Source organism: Cupressus sempervirens, chromosome 3 (genome assembly GCF_028749045.1).
Source record: "Cupressus sempervirens isolate cs-2001-9-10 chromosome 3, ASM2874904v1, whole genome shotgun sequence".
Taxonomy (NCBI): domain Eukaryota; kingdom Viridiplantae; phylum Streptophyta; class Pinopsida; order Cupressales; family Cupressaceae; genus Cupressus; species Cupressus sempervirens.
Window position 1 is genome coordinate 1,114,206,471 of NC_143120.1, and position 9,147 is coordinate 1,114,215,617.

Genomic DNA, 9,147 nt, shown 5'->3' on the forward strand with positions numbered 1-9,147 from the left:
TTTAATCACAAGTTGATTAAAGAGGTCCAAATCTGCTAATCTTTGACTCTATACCCTATTAGATAAGACATTGGTCCATTTAAAAGTTCAAGATGATTCACTTAATTGCAGAATATTCATAACAACAAATCAATTTACCATTTTTAGTATTGAAGGACTAAAAGTGTTGGTCATTACTTATTTGCATCTACTTTTTTGAAGAAAAAAGTATCAAGTTAAAAAGATTAATCCCTAAGGTTTTCCCACCTTGGCCTTGCAAAGCCTAAAGTGAAGTGAGTCCTAATGACTCTGTTAATGTTGGCCCAAAACTAAGATCTAGCCTTGCTGAATATAGGATTTAGCTCATCCTTGGGCTTGTCCCTATCTTTGTTTCCTAGTATCAGGTTTAAATACACTTGATATGTTCCTTAACAGAAAGAACTCCAACACCTTCAACATGTTATATTCCTGGAGGATTTATTCATGTTTAATGTTGTTTCTATTTTGAAAAATTATGAGTCTGTAACTGATCCTCATTTATGGAGTGATCTTAGATTTAGGAGGTAGTTGTAATTTTTCCTTCAAATAAATTACTTTTGTAACTTTTTAGATGTTAAGTCAAAAGAGTCAAATGAGTTTATTTTCATAACAGAACTATTGTGATGCTATTTTTCAATCAAGTGTAATCTATCTCCATGAATGAATAGAATGCATAGTTCAAGTTTATATCTTTTATCTTGATTGTATTTTTTGTTCACTCATCCAAGGGGACCCACTTGGTGAATGAATTATTCTTTTAGATTAGAATTCATTATCCTCTTTATTTTTAAGGTAGAACTTTATTGCACCGGAAGCCACTGATGATAGAATTGGTAAATTATTCTTGTAGCATAGGTGGTTAGAGTGACTCCTACCCATGATTACATGCTTTGTTAGAGTAAATTCATTTACTAGTTTTAGCATGGTTTTTTTAAAGCTCAAGCATTTGAATTCCATAGGTTATTCTTAAGATTGAGATAGTTTAAAGTATATACTTTGTGAATGCCATTCAATTTTTACCTCCCTGGTCAATAATTAAATGAGATTGAATAATTTATTTACAAACCAATTAGGGTGTCCAATCCTGAATAGGCAGTCCATTATTGTGGGTTTATGATACCATTATTTGGCCAAGCAGAGACACTATATGTATGTAATAGACTCCTAATAGGGTCAACATCCTTAACAAGATAATATGTTTTAGTGGATCATTTTGTGGGTACCATCCCCACAGGGTTTATCCCTTGGTCAGGGATTCCCTTGTTAACAAAATATGGTGTTATGATGTCTCTCTGTGTATGGTTATGTTTACTTTCATATGAAAGTTATAAAGTAATTAACAACATTTAATTTTGGGCTAAAGTTTGTAAAATATTGATTCACCCACCACCCCCCCCCCCCAGTATTCCTTTTTTCTTACAATTGTTACTCATATTTATCTAGAATTATTGGTTCGTATTGTGTCACTTCGCAAATGTTGATTTCTTGGAAATTGAAGGAGGTCAGTGATACTTGTGGGAGCTCAGTCTTTCTTGGTAGTTTTTTCTGACACTTGGTAGTGTGGCTTGCTGGATAGAGTTATTCTGGATTTGATTGATTGACTTGGTGCATTTAATGTGTGTGGAGTATGATCATGACATGGACTAATCATGGGGATATGTGTGGACCTATTTGCATCTTAGTTATCTTTCCTATGTGCATTTAATGGGTGTTGTAAGTTGACTAAAGAATTTTTTATTTAATATCTATTGTAGGCCAACTTGTAGCTCAAATATGTATTTAATGTAGATGTTTATTTAATTTGTCACTTTTTAGGTTAGCTTGTTTCTTAGTCAAGTATAAGTAGAGGATCTTGTCGAGTCCTCAATTATCATCTAGCATGGAGAAGATGTAGTAGTTGAGTAGAGTTAGTAGCTAAGTGTGGGCTCAGGAAACAAGAAGGTTGCTTGGTGGCTTGCAAGCACAAGTTTAAATTATTCTTTGGGTTTTCTACCAAATTGTGGATATGCGCTAGCTAGGGTTTGGATCTTGCGAGGTCTTTTTGGACTAATTTTGTAATTGCTTATGTTTTGGCCATAACCTGGAAAGCCTTACAACTGGGCATATTGGATGAAAATCTTATATGAGCATTAGAATTATTGTGGATCTAATCCTTTGTGTTATTATTTGTATTATGATATGTGGTTAATTCTTGGAGGTTGGGACTTCTCCTTTGGGGATTCTCTTACCTTTCACTACACTAGGTGGTATCAGAGTGGAGGTTAGATCTAGTTGGAGATTTTTTATGAAGGGTTTTTGAAGATCTTGGAGGATGCCTCTGCAAAGATTGGACCCTAGGGAAATTGAAGATCTCTATGATGTTGTGGAAGAAAGGATCTTAGAGAAGGTTAAAATTGATTTTAGATCTTAGATGGAATTGATGAGGAATGAGATCATGAGAGCTATTTCTAGTGTACCTAGGAATGTGGGTATTGAAGATGGCTATGAGAAAGTTATTGAAGACTTTGAGGTTGTTGATTCTAGGGGTGTAGATAGAACTGATCACATGGAGAGATCTATGGAAGACAAAGTTGGTCGGTTGGATAGATCTGATGCTTGGTTGAAGTTGACATATAAGATGAATGTTTCTAATTTATCAGGTACTTTGAATCATGAAGACCTAATTGATTTGATTAGTGAATTAGAATATTACTTTGACTTAGAGGATATTGGTGATCTTCTTAGAGTGAGGTTGGCACAAAATAAGTTGAAAGGACATGATTCTCTTTGGTGAAAATAATTGCAAAGAGATAGAGAAGAAGAAGGTCAAATGAAGAGCACTCGTTGGAGGTTGATGGTAGTAAATTAAAGGCTAAATTCATTCCTATTGATTATGAACTTGAGTTATTTAAGAGGTTGTAGAATTTCAAATAGAAGAATATGTCTATCAAGGATTACAACAAGGAGTTCTAAAAGTTGACTATTCAGTCTAGACATAGAGAACTAGCTAAGGATAAGGTGTCTCGATGCATAAATTATTTGAGATTTAATAGTCAGGATGAGATTGGTATGGTGAATATTGCTTTAGTTCAAGATGCTTATCTATATGCTCTGAAGGCAAAAGATTGTTAGGATTAAACCACGGACAAAACTAACAATTACATGCAAATATAACCAGTAACAAAAAATAATAGATCACACAAAAAAAAACACAAGACACCAAGATTTAATGTGGTTCACCCAATCCCTAGGCTACATCCACCAAACAGCAAGTCTGATATTATTATGATCCAATGATTATAACCTGATTACAATTTGTAATCCCTTACAGCTCAATATCGCCACAAGAACCAATTTTGCATCACAACTATGAAATAATCCCTAACCCTAAGCTCTTTTATACAAGTATTTTTTACCTCTTTAGGGTTATAATTAATAATTACATGTCAACACAAAATCTTGATAAAATTTATGAAGTATGTACAGTACTTTCCTGATCAATCACCACAATCTAACAAAGATAATTGAAGAGGATACATCAGGGTAGTTCCTAAGGGAAAGAGAAGCATGATCACTCAACAAAGGATAAATAGACTACAGAAGATGAACCAAAACCTATTGATCTGATGAAGAGGATGGGTAAGGTTTTATTTAGCGGTTTTTTTTTTGTTGGTGAAGAATGACATAGAGCTTATGAATGTCCCCAGAAATTCGGTGATAGAAGAGTTTCTATTGTGAATGAAGTTGAAGACTTAGTCAATGAAATCGAAATGGAAGGAGAGAACTTGTTGGCTCAATGTGTATTGTTTGGTAAAAGGGTATTAGAACCTTTTCAAAGGAGTAATTTTTTCAAGACTTATTGTAAGTTTTCTAGTAAAATATACAATGTGATTGTAGATGGTGGTAGTACAGATAATCTTTGGTGTTGAGGAGATGGTTTAGAAACTTTGAATAGAGTGAGACACCCATGTTCTTATAGGATTGGTTGGTTATAATATGAACATGCTTTGGAAGTGAGGGAGCAGTGTCTTGTTGATTTTTATACTGGAAAGTATAAGGATCAAGTATTGTGTGATATTATGGATATGAACAATTATCACATATTGCTTGGTAGACCTTGGAGGTACGATTGTAGAGCTATACATGATTATTTAAAGAATTTATTTATAGTTGGGAAAGGTGGCAGAAAGTCTTCATTGATTCCTTTGTAGAATGAAGAACTCAAAATGAGGAACCAAAGCTTTGAGAGCCAAGTTAAGATGAAGTAATTTTGAGAGGATTAGAGATTAGTGTGGAAAAAAAACTTGTAGTACACTGAGGAAGGATGTGAAGAATCAGAGTAAGAAGTTTCCTAGTACTAAAGTTGATTTGCAAAAGTGGAACAAGGGAAAGAGTGTGCAAGTTGATAACTTAGAGAGTAGGTATATGAAGAACTAGTTCAGGATTTATAAACTGAATCCCATAAAATGTTCTTCTAGCCTCTAAGAACATCTTTTTGCACTTGGGGTGTCTAATGTAGGAGCATCCTAAGGTAACTAGAAATCTTGCAAGTTGATGTGGTTGAACCTTGGAATTGGAGTACTCAATCGAGGAAGGATTGATGCTTGATCATTATTGGGTTGGTGTTGTCTAAAGACTTGGTCACTGAAGGAGTTTGACATACAAAGTTTCTCATCTTTGTTTGGCATGCTCATATTTTATTGTGTTGCTCAGCATGGGTTGGTTTCTCAGAAATTGAAGGAGCTTAGTGAAGCTTGCAAGAGCTTAGTCTTGCTTAGTTTCTACTAACACTTGGCAATGTGGCTTGCTGAATAGAGTTCTTACAGATTTGATCAACTAACTTGGTGCATTTAATGTGTGTGGAGTGTGATCATGACATGGATTGATCATGGGGATATGTGTGGACCTATTTATGTCTTGGTTATCTTTCCTATGTACATTTAATGGGTGTTGTAAGCTGACTAACACATTTTGTATTTAATATTTTTTCTAGACCAACATGTGGCTCAAATATATATTTAATGTAAGGGTTTATTTAATTTGTAGCTTTCTAGGCTGACTTGTGACTTAGTTGGGTATAAGTAGAGGGTCTTGTGGAGTCTTGAAATATAATTTAGCATGGAGAAGGTGTAGTAGCTGAGAGGAGTAAAGTTAAGAAGAGCTAGAAGCTAAGTCTGGGCTTGGGAAACAAGAAGGTTTCTTGGTAGCTTGCAAGAACAAATTTAGATTCTTCTTGAGGATTTTTTACTAAATTGTGGATCTACGATAGCTAGGGTTTGGATCTTGTGAGGTCTTGCAGAATAACTTTTCTAATTTCTTATTTTTTGGCTATAACCCGAAAGGCCTTATAGTCAGGCATGTTGGATGAAAATCTTATATGAGCATTGGTATTGTTGTGGATCTAAACCTATATCTTATTATTTATATTCTATTGTGTGGTTAATTTTTGGAGGATAGGACATCTCCTTTAGGGATTTTTCTTCCTTGCACTACAGCATGTACCATCTTACTTCCTTATATCTCCTCATTATAGTATTACTTATATTCTATCTCATGCTATAGTCCCACTTACATGTACATATAATTTTCAATACATAACTCTCCCTTACTACACTCCTCTTTATACATATACAATTTTCAATACATAACTCTCCCTTATTACACTTCTCTTTACATATACAATTTTCCATACATAATTCTCCCCCTTTTACATCGATGAAAAAGGTGAGTCAAAATTTTAAGTTATATCATTATGGTTGTTGATTGGATATCTATGAAATATAATCAGAAAATATCCTCTTCAAAAGAGAGAACTAAGTATCCCATTTATCCTTTACTACATCTGATACACTAATGAGTGCACACAATCCATATGATGCAATCTCTAGTGCATTCAAATCTATATATTCAAATTTCTCATATGGTTCCTTGTTTGAAAGGCATTCATCCAATTGTCTCTGTATATGATCAATCTTCATAGTAAGGTTCTCTCTCAATAAGGAAAACATTTTCAATATCATTTCTTTCTTCAACTCTAAAAGCCCAATATCATCATGAACTTTTCTAATTCTTCTCTCCAAGTCAATAATCTATACATTAGGACTTTTTAGTTCATTGAAAAGAGTCTTCAACTCTTCTAGTTTGACCTTCATCCCATTTGAGATGTCCTTGATGAAAGTATGTGACGGGGCACATTTTCCATACACTTATTTTACTTCTGTCAAGGATATATCCTTATCTCTTTGACACTTGTATCAAGACTTTTCAAGTCTTTATTGATGTTTCCATAAACATTTCTAAACAATTCATCATCATGAAGGGTATGTGCCTTTGTAGATGCAATTTATGATAATTGAATGAACTCATTATCAAATGCCTTGATCACTTCATTTTCTCTTTCCTATGGATCTAATTCAGTAACTTGTACTGATATAATACTCTACAATTTTTGTGTCACTTCAAACAATGAACTTTGTAGGTTTTTCACTCTTTTTTTCTTCTCAATGGTTTTTCTCAAAGAAGATATCAAGCCAACTTGATCATCATCATCATCTCAAGATAATCTTTCTAAAGATGATTCAAGCGGTGACCTTAAAGAACTAGGTTTACTTGCCTTGATTTCCTTCTATGGAGTTTTCATGTCTTGTCCTTCTTGCCTCTCTTTCTTGGTTCCTATTGTCACTAATCTTTCAAATTCCTTGTCCTTTGCCTCTTGTTGTATGGGTGTCTCTTCTTTCTCCTTATTCTCTTCATTTCTATCCTTCTCTTCATCCTCTAAGCTTGAATAACCTACCAAATTGTCAACATTGGAGCCATAATTCTTAAATAGATCTTATGTTGTATCCATTGTGATGCTTGTGCTCTCAATGTTTAGGGTATTTGTACCAACTATAATTTGAGGGGCCTTTGATACTAGTGCTTCTACTTCTCTTCTCTCTTCAACCTTCTTCATTTATGTATCCAATGAAACTAATGTAATTGATTTTGTTTCTAGTGGCACTTCTAATGTGATTGATGTTGATGTTGATTTTGTTACAAAAGTAGTAAATGATCCCCCTAACTTCATGTTTACCTCTATAAAAAAAATCACTAAGGACTTGAGACTTTAAGTTATGTCATCATCTTCACTATAGCTTCCCATGTTTCTTTATTTACTTTCTTGTAGTTTCCCCCCATAATCAATATAGCTCTTGTCTTGTTCCTCAAGTAAAGTTCAAGACTTTTCATTAACCTTTCTACATGCTCTTCATTAATTACTTTGAATAATTTTATAATCATATTTTCTCTAATTGTCTTGTCTTCTTCTTGCACTCTCATCTTTGTGTTCACAAGTATTTCTATAGGTCTTTGGGAATAACTTCTTCTATAACTTTGAACTTCTTATTATTCAGGATCATATGGCTTATTACAGTATTTTCTAACTCAAATCTCTCAAAATTGTTGTACAAATCATAATACCTATTTTATTTCACAAAATTATCATCATCAATGATTCCACAATTTAGTTTCTCAAATTTAGGCTTCCATGGCTTTATTCCTTTGCTCACACTCTTCGCTTTACTCTCTTCTTTCTCTTCTTGTCATTTGACCTCAGGGATATTAAGTTTTCCTCTCATTTTCTTGTTCCCTCCAAATGATATCAAGACTTTATGTCTCTTACCAAGTCCAGTTTTCATTTCCTTCACTCTTTTATGTCTAGGAGCCTCTTACGGTTCTTGTTTTACCTCTCCTAACCTAGTAGAATTTATCTTTATCTCTACTATGCTAACTTATTCTTCTCTGAGTTGAATAGGTGAAATATTTGATGTGACCTATGGTTGCACCAGTGCAACTGTTGCATATAGGATGGTAGATTTAGCTTATTTGATGGTTCAATTATAGTAATTCCTTATGTTGATGATGGAACTAATGGTGAGGATCTTGTTGCTTCCTATGGTGGCACAAACATAATATTCTCCTAAGAAATTTGTTTCATACCAGACAACATCTTCCTTACTATAGTAGATTCTTCTAGGGTCATTTATACCTACTCCATGATCTTCTTTATTGTGATTTCCACTTTCTTATTAGAAGATTTCTCAAGTTTCACTTTATAAGTCTTCTACATGTTCTCTTCATATGTACCAAAGCTGTCAAATTCTTCATATTTCTTTTACTTAAGAATTTCCTTCACATATCCCTCAATTTCATCTTTTGTAATCTCGTATCGAAGGGGGTCAGTGTATATAGTATAACATCATGGGTTCAACTATGTTAGCATATATGCAATCTGTGTCAACCATAAAATAGATGTATTGCTTATACTTTCTTACTCTAGATGGTTGAACTCTAAATATTTGTTTCATCTCACTCTAGGATGTCTTGACAATCAAGTCTGCAATGTTCTCAATTTTATCAATTGGATGTCTTTTGTACAAGTCAGTTATCCTCTCCATTGTGCATTTGTCACTAATGATTAAGTCAAAAATAAGCATGAATGGGAATCTTGTTAACAACTAAAAAAAAATATAGGTAACTAGGGATCGAAATCTAAATTGATCATTTCTTACTTTCTTTATTCTTTCTAAATTTTCTACCAACTGCGATCTTAATATCTCACATAAATTGACCTTTTTTTTCTCAACACAAAATTGTACATTGCATGGACAAATCTTGTTGCGATGTCATCCTCTCTAAAATTGGAACATTTATTTGTAGCCATAATTATGCTCACAAACCTTACATCATTATGTTTGAATATCTTACTCAAGACTATTCCTCTGCCATTATACTTAGATTTGGTGTTCTCAAGTACTATTTTCTTTACATTTTTCGCATTCAGCGGGATGGCACCTTCATTACTTAAACCAGTGACTTCATGAATAAGCTTGTCTAATATCTCAATTACATTGTCACCCATCCATAATTTTCCATCATGAGTTCTGCTCAAGATAATCTTAGTCCATTCCTCCTTATCAAACTCATGTTGAAATAGGTACCTAAGTAGGTCATTTTTTCCTAGGTGTTCATAACCTACCTTAAATGACATATCTTTATTATAAACATGGTCAAATTATTTTGTAATGTTATCTTCTCCTACAGTATCATATTTACTCCTTATGTAACTACCAATATCTTCCATGTATAACACACCATCTAGAATTTGCAAAA